The sequence below is a fragment of the Ranitomeya variabilis genome, chromosome 3 (genome assembly GCF_051348905.1).
Source record: "Ranitomeya variabilis isolate aRanVar5 chromosome 3, aRanVar5.hap1, whole genome shotgun sequence".
NCBI classification, from domain to species: Eukaryota; Metazoa; Chordata; class Amphibia; order Anura; family Dendrobatidae; genus Ranitomeya; species Ranitomeya variabilis.
Genome location: NC_135234.1, coordinates 5,175,291 through 5,193,970, shown reverse-complemented (window position 1 = coordinate 5,193,970; position 18,680 = coordinate 5,175,291). Strand labels below are relative to the sequence as shown.

At 45.3% G+C, this 18,680-nt stretch overlaps 2 protein-coding genes across 2 annotated transcripts in view; one reads left to right on the top strand and one right to left on the bottom strand.

Moving 5' to 3' along the window:
• Positions 1-18,680, top strand: part of LOC143814893 (uncharacterized) — a 748,367-nt gene that overhangs the window by 278,010 nt on the left and 451,677 nt on the right. The window lies entirely within an intron of this gene.
• Positions 1-18,680, bottom strand: part of LOC143814894 (uncharacterized) — a 179,068-nt gene that overhangs the window by 45,715 nt on the left and 114,673 nt on the right. The window lies entirely within an intron of this gene.

Below are 18,680 nucleotides of genomic sequence, written 5' to 3'. Positions count from 1 at the left end.
GATTTTTTTTCTTTTTCGGACCATTCTCTGTAAACCCTAGAGATGGTTGTGCGTGAAAATCCCAGTAGATCAGCAGTTTCTGAAATACTCAGACCAGCCCTTCTGGCACCAACAACCATGCCACGTTCAAAGGCACTCAAATCACCTTTCTTCCCCATACTGATGCTCGGTTTGAACTGCAGGAGATTGTCTTGACCAGGTCTACATGCCTAAATGCACTGAGTTGCCGCCATGTGATTGGCTGATTAGAAATTAAGTGTTAACAAGAAGTTGGACAGGTGTACCTAATAAAGTGGCCAGTGAGTGTAGATCATATGATGCTCTACAATATCCTATATTCAGAGGTCCCCAACATTTCTGACCTTGAAAGCCACATTCAGCTCTGAGAGAGGGTCGCGAGCCACATCCAGCCTTGAGAGAGGGTCACAAGCCACATTCAGCTCCTGCCCCCTCGCAATAGTGGCAACCAAAGCCCCCATTACAGACATAATGTTAACCAAAGCTTTTCCACAAAAATCACCCCAAAGAAGTATATTAAGATCCAGGGGTTCCCGCAATACCCCCATTTAGTATTCTCCTATAAAGCACTCCCAAGACACTGTCACATCCAGCTTCAGCTGACAGGTTTGTCATCCAGTCTCCAGCAAACCATACTTAAATTATCTCTAACCCCCTAAGACCAGTCTATGTGCATCCAGATCTGCTCTTCCGTGCAGAGCGGCTGACAAAATTCACCATTTTCAGATGTGCTCTTCATACCTGTTTGCTAGATATGGAGATAATGCACCAAGCTGGCAGGCAGCCGCGAGCCACAATTCATGGGACCGCGAGCCACATGTGGCTCCTGAGCTACAGGTTGGGGACCCTTATTAGGACCTATAATATTGTGGAATGGCCAAGATGGCGATCACTATAATCTCACATAGACTGATCCTAACCGTGCTGGGCCGACCAATAAAAATATCAGCTATGGACTTCTATGCCTACCAAATAATGATCAGACAACAATGTAGGCAACATTTTCACAAGTTTATCATAGTTATGTATGCGAAGGTGGAAAGCGAGCATCTTTTGTACATACAACTGAACCAACAAACACAGGGAGGCCAAAAGCGTGGTCTGATGGAAGATGATCCACACTGGGATGTGACATTGCAGGAGACATCCCTCACTCACTTTCCACCCCAACTTCGAAACCTGTTTGCTATGATAATTACAACCTGCGCACCTTCCAAATCCTGTGCACTTTGGGAAAAATACACAAAACATCTTAGTGAAGATATTCTTAGTGCCCAGGAGAGGTAATCCGGCCTTGCCGACATATTCTACAAAGTCCTCTTGACGCTAGAAGAAAGGTGCAAACGCATCAATAGTAAAAGTCTAATAGAATGAGGTTTACCAGCACCGGCTCCACCAGCCTTTGGTGTTATGGGCGAAGATGAAAGATTTGTCACACGGAATAAGCCTCTTTGGATTGCCCCTAGCGCTCATGGAAACTCCCGCCTGTAATATCACTAAGCGCCCAGGAAAAGCTAAAGTATTACAGACTAGCAAACCCATTGTTGGGATGAATGTACCGTGGCGCACACGAAAGTGGTCGAGGCCCTTGATTGCACCATGAAAGATCTGCTGGAATCCAATCGCTTAATGGGGGAATTGTTCTACTTTTTGCGGGTGACTTCTGCCAAACTTACCTGTTCTTAAGGGGCAACAGCAGCGGACGAGCCGAATACTTGTGAGCACAGCAGAGTCCTGCACACGCTGAGGCCCTGATCATGTGACCCCTGACTCCTCCCCTCCGGTGACCTCATCACAGGTCCTGTGCGCACAGCAGCCGTGTATGTGGTGGCGGCTCTGCAGGTGGAGGTAGGTGCAGGTTCCCCATTACCAGGTGCGTTGGGATATTAACCCCTTCAGCACGGTGTGAACAGTGAGGTAACAGCTGTGAACAGAATGCGGCATAGCTGGATTTAATAATAATAATAATAATAATAATAATAATAATAATAATCTTTATTTTTATATAGCACTAACATATTCCGCAGCGCTTTACAGTTTGCACACATTATCATCGCTGTCTCACAATCTACATTCCCTATCAGTATGTCTTTGGAATGTGGGAGGAAACCGGAGAACCCGGAGGAAACCCACACAAACACGGGGAGCCCAGGACCCCAGGGCTGTCCACTGAGCCACCGTGGTTCCCATTCAGACAGCGGCAGGAGGAGAGGACAGAAGGGCCGAGAAGTTCCCCACAATGCGATGATTCCTCTCCTAGCTCCAGCCCAATGACGTAGACACTAGTGATGAGTGAGCGCTCTCCAGTACAAGCTTGTTACTGGAGTATCGCAGGTGATGAGCGCCATGCTCGAGCTCCCAGCCAATAAGCACGCAGGGATTTCCCGCCATAAGTGGTAATGTAGCCACGTGGACCACTGACATTACTGTGACTGTCCGGAAGCATCATGTTATCGGGTTTATAGGAGGCCCGGTAGGAGAGCATACTGCGATGCTCGGCACACCGTCCTCAATATTATAAAGTTGCATCCTCTAGTGTCCTTCATGTGGCACTATAGGGTGTATTTAACCCCTTCTCGCCAAAGCCTGTTTTCTCATTTCTAACTGGGCCAATTTTTTCAATTCTGACCACTGTCCCTTTATGAGGTAATAACTCTGGAACTTCAATGGATCCCGGTGATTCTGACATTGTTTTCTCGTGACATATTGTACTTCATGTGAGTGGTAACATTTCTTTGATATTACCTGCGTTTATTTGTGGGGGAAAAAAACAGAAATTTGTCGAAAAATTAGTAAATTTTCAAATTTTAATTTTTATGCCCTTAAATCACAGAGATATGTCACACAAAATACTTAATAAGTAACATTTCCCACATGTCTACTTTACATCAGCACAATTTTTGAAACATAATTTTTTTTTGTTAAGAAGTTATAAGGGTTAAAAGTTGACCAGCAATCTCTCATTTTTACAGCAAAATCTGCAAAACCATTTTTTTAAGGACATTTGCAGTCACTTTGAGGGATCTATATGACATAAAGTACTCAAACGTGACACGATTCTAAAAACTGCACCCCTCAAGGTGCCCAAAACCACATTCAAGAAGTTTATTAACCCTTTACGTGCTTCACAGGTACTGAATCAACTTGGAAGGAAAAAATGAACATTTTACTTCGCAAAAGTGATTTTTAGCCCCAATTTTTTTTTTATTTTCCCAAGGGTAACAGGAGAAAATAAACCACAAAAGTTGTTGTCCAATTTGTTCTTAGTACACCGATACTCCATATGTGGGAGAAAACCACTGTTTGGGTGCACGGCAGGGCTCGAAAGGAAGGAGCACCATTTGACTTTTTGAACGCAAAATTGGCTGGAATTGAGATCGGACGCCATGTCGTGTTTTGAGAGCACCTGATGTCCCTAAACAGTGGAAACCCCCACATGTGACACCATTTTGGAAACTAGACCCCCTAAGGAACTTATCTAGATGTGTGGTGAGCACTTTGAACCCACCCAGTGCTTCACAGAAATTTATAACAAATAAAAAATCTATTTTTTTTCCACAAAAATGATCTGCTAGCCCCATTTTTTTATTTTCACAAGGGTATCAATAGAAAGTACATCAGATTATAAAAGTGTGTTGCGTCAACAGGGTAAAAACAAATGTTATTAATTTGTGGATGTGTGGTTCGCTTGAAGCAATCCTTAATTCAAAGACCAGGTTTCTCAGGGCAGGTTTCACAATGGTAAGTTGTCTCCTTTCGGATTCCCCTCCTGGAGCATACGCTGCAACGTTTTTGTGATCTTCCTTTCTTTTCTGTTTGGGGAACATATAGTAACATAGTAACATAGTTAGTAAGGCCGAAAAAAGACATTTGTCCATCCAGTTCAGCCTATATTCCTATATTCCATCATAATAAATCCCCAGATCTACGTCCTTCTACAGAACCTAATAATTGTATGATACAATATTGTTCTGCTCCAGGAAGACATCCAGGCCTCTCTTGAACCCCTCGACTGAGTTCGCCATCACCACCTCCTCAGGCAAGCAATTCCAGATTCTCACTGCCCTAACAGTAAAGAATCCTCTTCTATGTTGGTGGAAAAACCTTCTCTCCTCCAGACGCAGAGAATGCCCCCTTGTGCCCGTCACCTTCCTTGGTATAAACAGATCCTCAGCGAGATATTTGTATTGTCCCCTTATATACTTATACATGGTTACATGTCCTGAGAAATATTGACCTGGGACAATACGGCCACTATCAGATTCAGAAGTACTGGGGCCCTCACCTTCCTGAGTGCCAAACATTAGGGTCTTGATGACTTCCTCCTGAAACTGAAGGAAGGTTCCTGTATTGCCTGCAGATCGGAACAACACAATAGCATTGTACAGTGCCATCTGTACAATGTGCACGGCCAATTTTTTGTACCATAGTTTGGCTATTCTCATGGCATTGTATGGTTGGAGGACCTGATCTGAGAGGTCTACACCCCCCATGTACCGATTGTAATCCAGGATACAATCTGGCTTTGAGACTTGTGCTCTGGTCCCATGAACAGTGACAAGGGTGCTGCTGTCACGGTGTATGGTGGTGAAGATAAGGACATCCTTTTTGTCCTTATACTTGACCACCAGCATGTTGTCACTGCATTGGACTCTGCTTTCGCCTTTTCACAGCATTTGCCCAATTAGCGGCATAGGCAGGTCTCTTTGATTTTTTTCGCACGGTGCTACATGCAACTGTACCTCTGACAGAGAGGGTCGTGAAGAGTGGGACGCTGGTGTAAAAGTTATCAATGTAGAGGTGATAACCCTTATCCAACAGTGGGTGCATCAATTCCCACACAGTTTTCCCATTCACCCCCAGGATGGGGGCATTCAGGGGGGTCAATCGGGGTGTCCTTCCCTTCCTAGACCCTAAATCTGTGGGTGTACCCTGAGGTACTCTTGCACAGTTTAATTTGGTACTTGGCCCTCTTACTGGGCAGGTATTGTTGGATTTTAGCTTCCCTTTGAAATGAACCATAGATTAATCGATAGCGATGTCCCTTTGGAGGTTGTCAGCAAATTTTCTGCTGAATTGTTCAGTTACTTGCCTAATTTTATATAGACGATCAAAGTTTGGAATACACTGCGCATTATCACTATAATGCAAAAAATGTTTGGATGGCTTCAAATCGTGTCATTGTCGTAGCCATACGGAATGCCGCTGTGCTGTAGAGTAAATCAGAAGTCCAGTAATGCCAGTGCTCTGGTTTTCTGACTATGCCCATATGCCGCACAATTCCCTAAAATGTCATAATCTCTGCTGCATTTACAGGGGTCCTTCTGGCTTATGATATCATATGATGACATGAGATTTTGGGTGAAAAATTGTTGGGCATACAGGTTTGTATGGGCCACCCCAAGATTTATTATTTCCTCGCTGAAAAAGAATTTGAAGAAGTCAATTTCAGTGAGGCCTGTAACATCATGGATTTCTGAGCTGCTAATGAAATCCGGAATGACTGGTTGATAATTTTTTGGGGGTGCAGGGGTTGCCTGGGTCCTAGGGTGCCTTGCTGAGGGTCCTTCCTAACTAGATAAGGAGGACGAGAATGAGGAGGAATAGAAGAATGTGGGATCTTCCTCACTGGCTGAATCCGTGTGGGAGACAAGGAAGGCGTAACCCTCCTCTGGTGAATAGCGTCTTGACGAATGAGCCATTTTTATTTTATCTTTCAAAACCCCGGGAATGTGTGTGTAAGTGGAGCTTTATACGTGTAATGTGTGGGGCTTGTGTATAGGGTACTATTCATAATAAAAAACAGAGAGACAAAAAAAGTAGAGAGAACAAATTTAGAAAAAAACAGAAGAAAAAAATTGAAAAGAAAAATCAGATGTGAAAAAAAGGTTTGTATGAAAAAAGTAGAGACGTTCACTACACTAATGCACTTCCTATAAATTTACCCGGCGCTATTCTTTTTTTTTTGCAAAACAAAAACGGACGTAACTAACAATACAACGTTCACTCCCCTAATGCACTGCCTAAACATTTACTAGATGAAAATAATTTTTTGTTTGCAAAAGAAAAACGTCACCAACAATGTGATGTACGCTCCCCTAGTGCACTAGAAATTACCCAGTGCACCAACAATGTGATGTACGCTCCCCTAGTGCACTAGTAATTACCCAGTGCACCAACAATGAGATGTACGCTCCCCTAGTGCACTAGAAATTACCCAGTGCACCAACAATGTGATATACGCTCCCCTAGTGCACTAGAAATTACCCAGTGCACCAACAATGTGATGTACGCTCCCCTAGTGCACTAGTAATTACCCAGTGCACCAACAATGTGATGTACGCTCCCCTAGTGCACTAGTAATTACCCAGTGCACCAACAATGAGATGTACGCTCCCCTAGTGCACTAGTAATTACCCAGTGCACCAACAATGTGATGTACGCTCCCCTAGTGCACTAGAAATTACCCAGTGCACCAACAATGTGATGTACGCTCCCCTAGTGCACTAGTAATTACCCAGTGCACCAACAATGTGATGTACGCTCCCCTAGTGCAGTAGAAATTACCCAGTGCACCAACAATGAGATGTACGCTCCCCTAGTGCACTAGTAATTACCCAGTGCACCAACAATGTGATGTACGCTCCCCTAGTGCACTAGTAATTACGCAGTGCACCAACAATGTGATGTACGCTCCCCTAGTGCACTAGAAATTACCCAGTGCACCAACAATGTGATGTACGCTCCCCTAGTGCACTAGTAATTACCCAGTGCACCAACAATGAGATGTATGCTCCCCTAGTGCACTAGTAATTACCCAGTGCACCAACAATGTGATGTACGCTCCCCTAGTGCACTAGAAATTACCCAGTGCACCAACAATGTGATGTACGCTCCCCTAGTGCACTAGAAATTACCCAGTGCACCAACAATGAGATGTACGCTCCCCTAGTGCACTAGTAATTACCCAGTGCACCAACAATGTGATGTACGCTCTCCTAGTGCACTAGAAATTACCCAGTGCACCAACAATGTGATGTACGCTCCCCTAGTGCAGTAGAAATTACCCAGTGCACCAACAATGTGATATACGCTCCCCTAGTGCACTAGTAATTACCCAGTGCACCAACAATGAGATGTACGCTCCCCTAGTGCACTAGTAATTACCCAGTGCACCAACAATGTGATGTACGCTCCCCTAGTGCACTAGTAATTACCCAGTGCACCAACAATGAGATGTACGCTCCCCTAGTGCACTAGTAATTACCCAGTGCACCAACAATGAGATGTACGCTCCCCTAGTGCACTAGTAATTACCCAGTGCACCAACAATGTGATATACGCTCCCCTAGTGCACTAGTAATTACCCAGTGCACCAACAATGTGATGTACGCTCCCCTAGTGCACTAATAATTACCCAGTGCACCAACAATGTGATGTACGCTCCCCTAGTGCACTAGTAATTACCCAGTGCACCAACAATGTGATATACGCTCCCCTAGTGCACTAGTAATTACCCAGTGCACCAACAATGTGATGTACGCTCCCCTAGTGCACTAATAATTACCCAGTACACCAACAGTGTGATGTACGCTCCCCTAGTGCACTAGTAATTACCCAGTGCACCAACAATGTGATATACGCTCCCCTAGTGCACTAGTAATTACCCAGTGCACCAACAATGTGATGTACGCTCCCCTAGTGCACTAGAAATTACCCAGTGCACCAACAATGTGATGTACGCTCCCCTAGTGCACTAGAAATTACCCAGTGCACCAACAATGAGATGTACGCTCCCCTAGTGCACTAGTAATTACCCAGTGCACCAACAATGTGATGTACGCTCCCCTAGTGCACTAGAAATTACCCAGTGCACCAACAATGTGATGTACGCTCCCCTAGTGCACTAGAAATTACCCAGTGCACCAACAATGAGATGTACGCTCCCCTAGTGCACTAGAAATTACCCAGTGCACCAACAATGTGATGTACGCTCCCCTAGTGCACTAGAAATTACCCAGTGCACCAACAATGTGATGTACGCTCCCCTAGTGCACTAGTAATTACGTAGTGCACCAACAATGTGATGTACGCTCCCCTAGTGCACTAGAAATTACCCAGTGCACCAACAATGTGATGTACGCTCCCCTAGTGCACTAGAAATTACCCAGTGCACCAACAGTGTGATGTACGCTCCCCTAGTGCACTAGTAATTACCCAGTGCACCAACAATGTGATGTACGCTCCCCTAGTGCACTAGAAATTACCCAGTGCACCAACAATGTGATGTACGCTCCCCTAGTGCACTAGAAATTACCCAGTGCACCAACAATGTGATGTACGCTCCCCTAGTGCACTAGTAATTACCCAGTGCACCAACAATGTGATGTACGCTCCCCTAGTGCACTAGAAATTACCCAGTGCACCAACAATGTGATGTACTCTCCCCTAGTGCACTAGAAATTACCCAGTGCACCAACAATGAGATGTACGCTCCCCTAGTGCACTAGTAATTACCCAGTGCACCAACAATGTGATGTACGCTCCCCTAGTGCACTAGAAATTACCCAGTGCACCAACAATGTGATGTACGCTCCCCTAGTGCACTAGAAATTACCCAGTGCACCAACAATGTGATGTACGCTCCCCTAGTGCACTAGAAATTACCCAGTGCACCAACAATGTGATGTACGCTCCCCTAGTGCACTAGAAATTACCCAGTGCACCAACAATGTGATGTACGCTCCCCTAGTGCACTAGTAATTACGCAGTGCACCAACAATGTGATGTACGCTCCCCTAGTGCACTAGAAATTACCCAGTGCACCAACAATGTGATGTACGCTCCCCTAGTGCACTAGAAATTACCCAGTGCACCAACAGTGTGATGTACGCTCCCCTAGTGCACTAGTAATTACGCAGTGCACCAACAGTGTGATGTACGCTCCCCTAGTGCACTAGAAATTACCCAGTGCACCAACAATGTGATGTACGCTCCCCTAGTGCACTAGAAATTACCCAGTGCACCAACAATGTGATGTACGCTCCCCTAGTGCACTAGTAATTACCCAGTGCACCAACAATGTGATGTACGCTCCCCTAGTGCACTAGAAATTACCCAGTGCACCAACAATGTGATGTACGCTCCCCTAATGCACTAGAAATTACCCAGTGCACCAACAATGAGATGTACGCTCCCCTAGTGCACTAGTAATTACCCAGTGCACCAACAATGTGATGTACGCTCCCCTAGTGCACTAGAAATTACCCAGTGCACCAACAATGTGATGTACGCTCCCCTAGTGCACTAGAAATTACCCAGTGCACCAACAATGTGATGTACGCTCCCCTAGTGCACTAGAAATTACCCAGTGCACCAACAATGTGATGTACGCTCCCCTAGTGCACTAGAAATTACCCAGTGCACCAACAATGAGATGTACGCTCCCCTAGTGCACTAGAAATTACCCAGTGCACCAACAATGTGATGTACGCTCCCCTAGTGCACTAGAAATTACCCAGTGCACCAACAATGTGATGTACGCTCCCCTAGTGCACTAGTAATTACCCAGTGCACCAACAATGTGATGTACGCTCCCCTAGTGCACTAGAAATTACCCAGTGCACCAACAATGTGATGTACGCTCCCCTAATGCACTAGAAATTACCCAGTGCACCAACAATGAGATGTACGCTCCCCTAGTGCACTAGTAATTACCCAGTGCACCAACAATGTGATGTACGCTCCCCTAGTGCACTAGAAATTACCCAGTGCACCAACAATGTGATGTACGCTCCCCTAGTGCACTAGAAATTACCCAGTGCACCAACAATGTGATGTACGCTCCCCTAGTGCACTAGAAATTACCCAGTGCACCAACAATGTGATGTACGCTCCCCTAGTGCACTAGAAATTACCCAGTGCACCAACAATGTGATGTACGCTCCCCTAGTGCACTAGTAATTACCCAGTGCACCAACAATGTGATGTACGCTCCCCTAGTGCACTAGAAATTACCCAGTGCACCAACAATGAGATGTACGCTCCCCTAGTGCACTAGAAATTACCCAGTGCACCAACAATGTGATGTACGCTCCCCTAGTGCACTAGAAATTACCCAGTGCACCAACAATGTGATGTACGCTCCCCTAGTGCACTAGAAATTACCCAGTGATAACAATTTTTTTATGCAAAAGAAAGATGCTACCTCCTTACCTATACAGCTACTCTGTACAGGTTTTTTTTTCTAAAACAAAAATCTGCAGTCACCAAACTCTGACGTCCGCTCCTCTAGCACACTACCTATAAAACTACTCTGTATGGTTTTTCTCTAAGACAAAATTGGACGTCACCAAACACTGTGATGCCCGCTACACTAACGTGCTACCTCGCTACCTATAAAAAACTACTCTGTTCAATTTTTTTTTCTCTAAACCAAGATCGGATGTCACCGTCATCAGTGACATCCACTATACTAACACAATACCAATGGAACTACACTGTACTAACTATAATTTTTTTTTTCTAAATAAAAAATTGGAAGTTGCATACATGGCAACGTCCACTATGCTAACTAACTAAAAAAAAAGTCCCTTGGCACAGTCTCTGATCAAAGCGATAGTGATCAGAGCGCTGCGGACATGGCAAGAGTATGAATGCTCAGCGTAGATGAAAAAAAGTGCAAAAAAGTGTGCTAAAAATTCAATTGGAAGGGGGATGAGGGGACTGGAACAGGGATGTGGGGAGTAGGATAGAAATGGGGGAGTTGCTACTGCTGTGATCACAGATGAGTCACACAGCAGAGCAGTCAGATCGCAGGAGGATCTCGAAGAGGAGGATGCAGCACCAGGAGGGATCGCACTGTCCATCAATTAAACTTTATCCCAGGTACAAAGGAGGGTCTCACAACTGCTCCGCATGCCAACTTTGAGGTAAAGATGGTGTGCAGAGCGGTGACCGCTATTTTAGATTAACCCCTTTGGCGCTGATGTAGGAGGGTGGTGCTGTTATGGACAGTAAGGAACACGTTGTTACTTTAAGAGACTGCACCCCCTTGTCTGGTGTGATGTAATGTTCTGCTTCTCCCCTGGGATATACTGTGTGAATGAACTGGACTGTGCAGATGGCAGGGGTGGAGCCTGAACAGCGTGTGTGGGCTGAGGCTGCTGCAGAGAGAACTTTGTGCTGATAGCTGCAAGAGAGGAGAACTGTGTCCTGATATAGCTGCAAGAGAGGACCCCCAGCCCATAACGGAGTGGACTTGAGAGATTTCACAGACTTTTCCGGGTGCAGTGAGGGTGGCTGTCCTGTGTTAGTTCGAGGAGCCACGAAGATACCGAGAAAGGGATTTACAATTTCCAGGAGCACCTCCAGGACCCCGAAGCAAGGAGAAGACCACGTTTCACGGAGCTGGCATAAAGCCGTGCGCACCACCGTACTAGACTGTACGGGCCCCCCGGGACTGGATCTGAGTCCCCAACATCACCGTGAGTTTGTTCCTGTTTTGTGCACATGTCAGGACCTAGTGTAGACTTCAATAGTCAGAACACGGCAGCCATGAGGCCTGCTTAGTAAAGGCCAGGGAGGTTATACATAGAGTAGCATCATTCTTTGTTTATTGTTTGCATTTGCTTGTGTGACGTATGTTGATTCTGTAACAGTTGGAGCACCGTGCTATTTTACGGACAAGCTAAAGAATATAACTCTTAAATTATCTTTTGCCATTGAATACCTCTGTTTGCATCTTCCTCATCCACTTCATTCCTTGCCTTCCAATAAATCTACGCTTTGTTGTTTGCACCTCATCTTGTGTACGGTAGTCTTCCTGCACCGTGGGGGTCCCCCGGCCATCGCTTCACTAGGGTGGGACCACTGCCTGTAGGACCTTTCGTCCATATGCCAATTGCTGACCTGACATCACATCTAACTTGTAGTGTTTACAAAAGGTCGTTATATTAGACCAAGATGCAGCCCTGTAACTCTGGTGTATGGAAGCCCCTGCTCTTTCGGCCCAGGATACAGGAATGTCTTCTTAAATGTCCAGGCCTCTCTGACCTTTCCCAGTGCCTGCGCACTGCAGTACTTTGCTCTGCCCTCAACCGCCGGAGCCGCAGCGTGAAGACCAGAAGATGACGTCATCGAAGAAGATGGGAGGCCCCGGACCGCGACACCCATCGGACCGGACCGCAGCGGGACCGCCCCTGGGTGAGTATAATCTAACCTCTTTTTCTCATCTTTCTGGATACATCAGGGGCTTATCTACAGCATTACAGAATGCATTACAGAATGCTGTAAATAAGCCCCTGATGCCGGTGGGCTTAGCTCATCTTCGATTTTGGGGGTGACAGGTTCCCTTTAAATACATGTGATAATTAGTTTTCCAGGTGATTCTAATTAAAGGAAAACTACTTAAAAATGATGTTCCACATTATTAAGCAGGCCACAGTTTTCAAGTAACATGGGAAAGAAAAAGAATCTTTCTGCTGCCGTAAAGCATCAAATAGTGCAATGCCTTGGTAAAGGGATGAAAACATTAGATATTTCCAGAAAACTTAAGCGTGATCATCGTACTGTTAAGAGATTTGTGGCTCAATCTGAGCACAGACATGTTTGTGCTGATAAACCTCAAACCTAACCCTAATCCCAATACACCCCTAATCCCAACCCTAACCTTAACCCTAATCCCAAACCTAACCCTAATCCCAAACGTAACCCTAATGCCAACCCTAATCCCAACTCTAACCCTAACTTTAGCCGCAACCCTAGTCCTAACTTTATCCCCAACCCTAGCCCTAACTTTAGCCCCAACCCTAACCCCAAATTTAACCCTAACTCTAGCCCTAACTTTAGCCCCAACCCTAACCCTAGCCCTAACCCTAAATTTAGCCCCAGCCCTAACCCTAAATTTAGCCCCAACCCTAACCCTAAATTTAGCCCCAACCCTAGCCCTAATCCTAGCCCTAACCCTAGCCCTAACCCTAAATTTAGCCCCAACTCCTCTAGCTGCCGGCCGGCAGATCATGGCGGGCGCACTGCGCATGCGCCCGCCATTTTCTTACAGAAGGAAGAAGCCGGCGGCTAGAAGAGGACACAGGAGGACTCACGGACACCGGTAAGTATGATAGGGTCCCCGAATCCCCCTATTTCTCTGTCCTCTGATGTGCGATCACATCAGAGGACAGAGAATTAGACATCGCTTTTTTTTTTTTTTTTGCGGTCGCCGGTAAACAGTTAATTACCGGCGATTGCAAAACAGGGGTCGGTAAAAGCCGACCCCGATCATGTTCTTTGGGGTCTCGGCTACCCCCGGCAGCCGAGACCTCAAAGATCTCCCAGGTGCCGGCGGGCGCATGCGCAGTGCGCATTTTTTTGCTGGAAGAAGATGGCGGCACCCATCGGGAGCCACGAGGAGCACCGGGGGAGACAGGTGAGTATCGGGGGGCTATTGGGGGCGATCGGGGACCCCATTTCTCTGTCCTCGGATGTGTGAGCACATCGGAGGAAATCGCGTTGGTTTTTTTGCGACCGCCGGTAAACGGTTAATTACCGGCGATCGCAACTCGGGGGTCGGTAAAAAACCCCCGAATCATGTTCTCTGGGGTCTCGGCTACCCCTAGTAACCGAGACCCCAGAGAAAATCCGACTCTGGGGGGCGCTATTCACTTTTTCCACAGCGCCGTTAATTAACGGCGCTGTGGTTTAAGTACCCTTAGCAGCCGCCGTTAAAAGGCGTATCGGCGGTCGTTAAGGGGTTAAAGTCCAATTCACACAAATGCATATAACTTCAGTGTATATTATCAGTGTTCAGTTCACACCAGTTCATAGCAATACATATCATATGGCTTTAAACTGCAGTCCCTAAACAGCCCAGACTTCCCTTGTCCAGTTTCCCTGGGCGACCGCACGCCATATTACAGTCTCCATATACACAGCCTCATATGTTGCAGACACTACACACGCCAGCCCCCTACGACTAGTTCCCGTGTTTGTCCTGCATCACTGTATCACAGTCTCTTACAGTCTCTTTACTCACACAGCCATACACAATTCAGGATATCCTCTGGATAGCAGCCGGGCACCATATCCACCTGTTTGCAATCGTTACACATGCTAATCTTCTTTCGGGCACAGGACATCCACCTCCGAGCACAGGACTGTCCACATCCGTCTTTTTCGGGCACAGGACATCCAGCTCCGGGCACAGGACTGTCCACATCCGACTCCTTCGGGCACAGGACATCCACCTCCGGGCACAGGACTGTCCACATCCAAGACCAGTACCATGGACGACTTGCACCGCTGTATACGCTGCGGGTGCCAGGCTATTTAGCTGCCCTGGGTGCTGGCTCCACTGGCCTGTGCCTCCATGCACTCAGCCAGCGCTCTGCAGGCCTCTGCTCTGCACACCAGCACACAACAGATTGACACTGACGTGCACCTGACACACCCATACCCCTTACTGCACAGTACATGGAGACATTAGCATCAAATAATAGCTTTTATAAAAGCCTCAAACTTGTGTGTGTGAACCAGGCCTGAGATCTAACGTGATAGAAGATTACAGTGCGGGGAAGACGGGAAACCTTCATATAGACGGCCGGTGGTGATGCAGTCAGTGACCGACTCTGGCCACATATGTCTCTAGAGCCGTAGTAGAAGATGAAGATGTCGTCCTCATCATGAAGTCGTTATTTCTCATGTCGCGTGTAATGAATATCTCCTGCAGTATTACTAATGCCGATTCCAGGGTCAGTAAATGAGACGAGAATTAGCGTTATGGAAGATGAGTCTATGAGGAACGTATTCAGCTGCCGACTCCGAGGAGGAAACTGCTTGTTGTCTGTGGCCTAAATATATAGGATTTATTAGTAGATCTAAAGAAGGAAACTAAATCCTGTAAAATAATAAATCTCCTCATATGTTTCCCTCATTATCTCCAGTAATTGTATTATTACAGGATTCTTCTGATGTTACATCGGCTCATCTTCTCATTCAGGTCTCTACAATATCGGATCCTCTCAGTGAAGATCTTCTACAGAAGAGAATTTTCCTGATTTACCCATCAGTGATGGATATGGACAGAGACAAGATGGCGGAGAGGATATTACACCTCACCCTAGAGATCCTCTTCCGGCTTACTGGAGAGGTGAGAGATTCTGATGACGTCACATTACATCATTCTAATCTATGGGAATAACAGATGGACAGAACTGGAGAGGTGAGGACTCTGGAAATGTCTGTAGTGAGATTTATTAATGTGTCTCTCCATTACCAGGATTACACAGTGGTGAAGAAGACCTCTAGTGATCGCTGTCAGGACCCTGTGTCTGAGGGATGGGGAAGACCCCTGAGCCCAATCACGGGGCCTCCACCTCACCTCCTGATCCATGAGGACATCAATGACCAGAAGATCCTAGAACTCATCTACAAGATGATTGAGCTGCTGACTGGAGAGGTGACACTGCTGGGAATGCTGGGACATTATACAGTAACACTATGAAGGGATCGGGGGATGACGGTATCATTGTATGTGTCAGGTTCCTATAAGGTGTAAGGATGTCGCTGTCTATTTCTCCATGGAGGAGTGGGAGTATTTAGAAGGACACAGATACCTGTACAAGGACGTCATAATGGAGGTTCCCCAGCCTTTGACATCACCAGGTAATAACAGCTAAGTAAAAAAAACCTTTGGCACAGACTAGATATCTTTGCAGAAATCGTGCATTTATTGAAGTCAAATATTGGAAAAACAGAACCAACGTTTCGGCCTGCTTAGGCCTTTATCAAGGTTTATCTAAACAGAACATAAACGTCAGATTATATATCAAGAAATGTGAGAGAATATATATACACAAAAAAGCAAATCAGACAATATCACATGAATAGCAAAGTACGGTCTGAAAGAGGGTTTCATATTGCCAAGTGAACCACGGCTGTAAAGACAATAATATATTAATAAGCATGTCAAATAAAACAATATATTATAAAGGGAAGCGAGGTGGAACATTTAAGTACTGAATACATGGGAAAATGCGGATATCAGGTATCAAGAAAATGTGTGAAGTAAAAAGGCAACAGATGAGTCCACAAGGTGCACAAGGGTTTAGTAGACAAGAGGAGGAGTAGAAAAGGCAAAATAACCAGTAAATCGTGCCTGTATGATTTAAGTGGGCAGGAATACACTCTGAAAAGAGAGGAAAGAAAAACGAAACCAAGGTGAAAGAACATGAGATAAACCGTAAGAACAGTTACCGGCATATACTGTCAGATGGGAGCCAGGGAAAAGCCTCTGTGGTGGTGGCGAGTGTACTAAGATCTGGAATCGCTCCTATATATAGTGTGTGGCTAGAAGCTTAACAGCAGGAGATAGGGCGTTATATGGCGGTAGTTAAAGACACGGCGCATGCGCCATGAGAGTAGTGAGCATAGAGAAGAAGTGGAACAGCGCATGCACCAAGGGCACCAAGTAGCGCATGCGCACTGGAGGCCAAAACAGGGGGGACTGATCTGAAGTAGTAATGCTATGAGTAGTGGGATGAAACTGAGCATGCGCAATAAACGCGGTGATGATCGTATTGGGAAACAGTGGAGAAAAGCTAAATGTATGGTGCACAGCGTTGGTGTATAGTGTAAAATGAATACATAAAAGTGAAACGGAGATAAAAGAAGGAAAATATAAGGGAATAGATGAGACAGTGGAAAATAAAGAAACATAAACTGAAGAAGGAAAGAAGGAAGAAGGGGAAAAAAAAGGGGGATAATAAGGAAAATGAGGGAAAGATATAAAGGAATACAACCTGCACGTGGAAAGGAGGTGTGACCAAAAGGTGGATGCCCAATATAACGCAGTTAAACCTGTGGATAAAAAGATGGGTAAATATCAGAAGAAGAACATGTAAAAACAAAATGACAGCAGTACAAAAATTGGATTGTTAAACAGATCAATAAAGGACCTCATATTCCCTGTTCAGACCATATGGTTCTAAGGTTTGAAGACTGTATATCCAATAGGCCTCTCTCTCCTTCAGTTTCTGAATCCTATTCCCTCCCCTTCTTGCCATAGGGATATTTTCATGACCGCGTAGCGTAACTGTGCTATATTGTGGTTCAAAGACGTAAAGTGGGCTGGAATGGGCAACATAGTTCTCTTGCACCGAATGGTTGACTTGTGTTGTGAAATGCAGTCTCCGATATGTTGGGTAACCTCACCAACATATCCGAGACCTCAAGAGCACTTAATCAAATAGACAATGTAGGACAAATCACAAGTTTAATAGCCCCTGATGGGAAATCGTTTCCTGATCTCAGATGTGTAAACCAGTCACCTTTCATGATTTTGGAGCATTGGAAGCAGTGAAGACAGGGAAACGTCCCTTTACGCTGTGTACTTAGGAAGGTTTGAGAATTCCCTCCGAGTGGGGTGCCTATGTCAGCCCGAACCAAAAGATTCAGTAAATTTTGAGGGTTTTTTTTGTGACATTAAAGGTGAGACCTGAAATTCAGAAATCAGGAGATACTGTATGAATTTCCAAGTAAAGGCCACTGTTTGCGAATGATCTTATGAAAAAGACCCATGAAAGGATGGTGAGTGTTCGCAAATGTCATTCTACGAGTATTAGTACACTGAGTGGGTGTGGATGTAGACGATAGGGATAGACAGAATTCAGGTATCCACGGTCTTGAAATTTTACCTTTATCTCACCCAAACAGAGGTTCCGGATTTAAGTATTAGACACTATACGGTTGATCCTGCAAAATTGGGGGTTGGGAAGGGATTTTTTTATATGGCTGCGATGACAAGTTGTATAGTGCAGGAGGTTGTTCCTATCGGTGGGTTTCACAAATAGGTCAGTCGATAGTTGTCCGTCATCATCAACAATCACATTGGTGTCAAGAAAATTGATTCTGGTAGAATTCTACTGTATGGTAAAGGTAAGTTTGTGCTCCCTTTGCTTAATAGCAGCGTGCAATGCTTTTATAGAGTTGATGTCACCCCGCCATATAAGAAAAATATAATCAATATATCTCTTCCAGAGTAACGCATACTGCTGGAAGAGAAGATGGGTGTAGATGAATTCTGACTCAAATACAGCCATGAAAATATTAGCATACGGTGGACCAACATTTGATCCCATTGCGGTCCCTGTTTGCAGCATAAAAACTGTATTCTCAAAGATAAAAAAGTTCTTAGTAAGAGAAAGGCCATGTTCACACGATCCTTTTTTTGATCCTTTTTTTGATCCTTTTTTTTTCAGGTCCTGATTTGGAAAACCCGCAGTGCAAAACTGCACTGCTGATTTTCCTGCAGTTTCTTCTGCAGATTCCTCTGCGGGTTTTCAACAGCACTTTCCTATTGGTGCCTGTTGAAAACAGGAGCTGAATCCGCAGAAAGAAGTGACATGGTACTTCTTTTTTTCTGCAGGCAAATCCTCGCGGATTTGCCTGAGAAAAAAAGGATAGTGGGCACAGCGGTTTTTGTTTTCCATAAAGTAACATTGGACTGTACCCTGCATGGAAAAAGGACCTGAAAAAAAAAGGATCAAAAAAAGGATCGTGTGAACATAGCCTAAGGGTCAGAAGTGAGAAAATGTTGAATGACCCTGATGCTTCTTGTGTGGTCAATATTCGTGTACAGGCTGTTAACATCCAAAGTGACTAAAAGT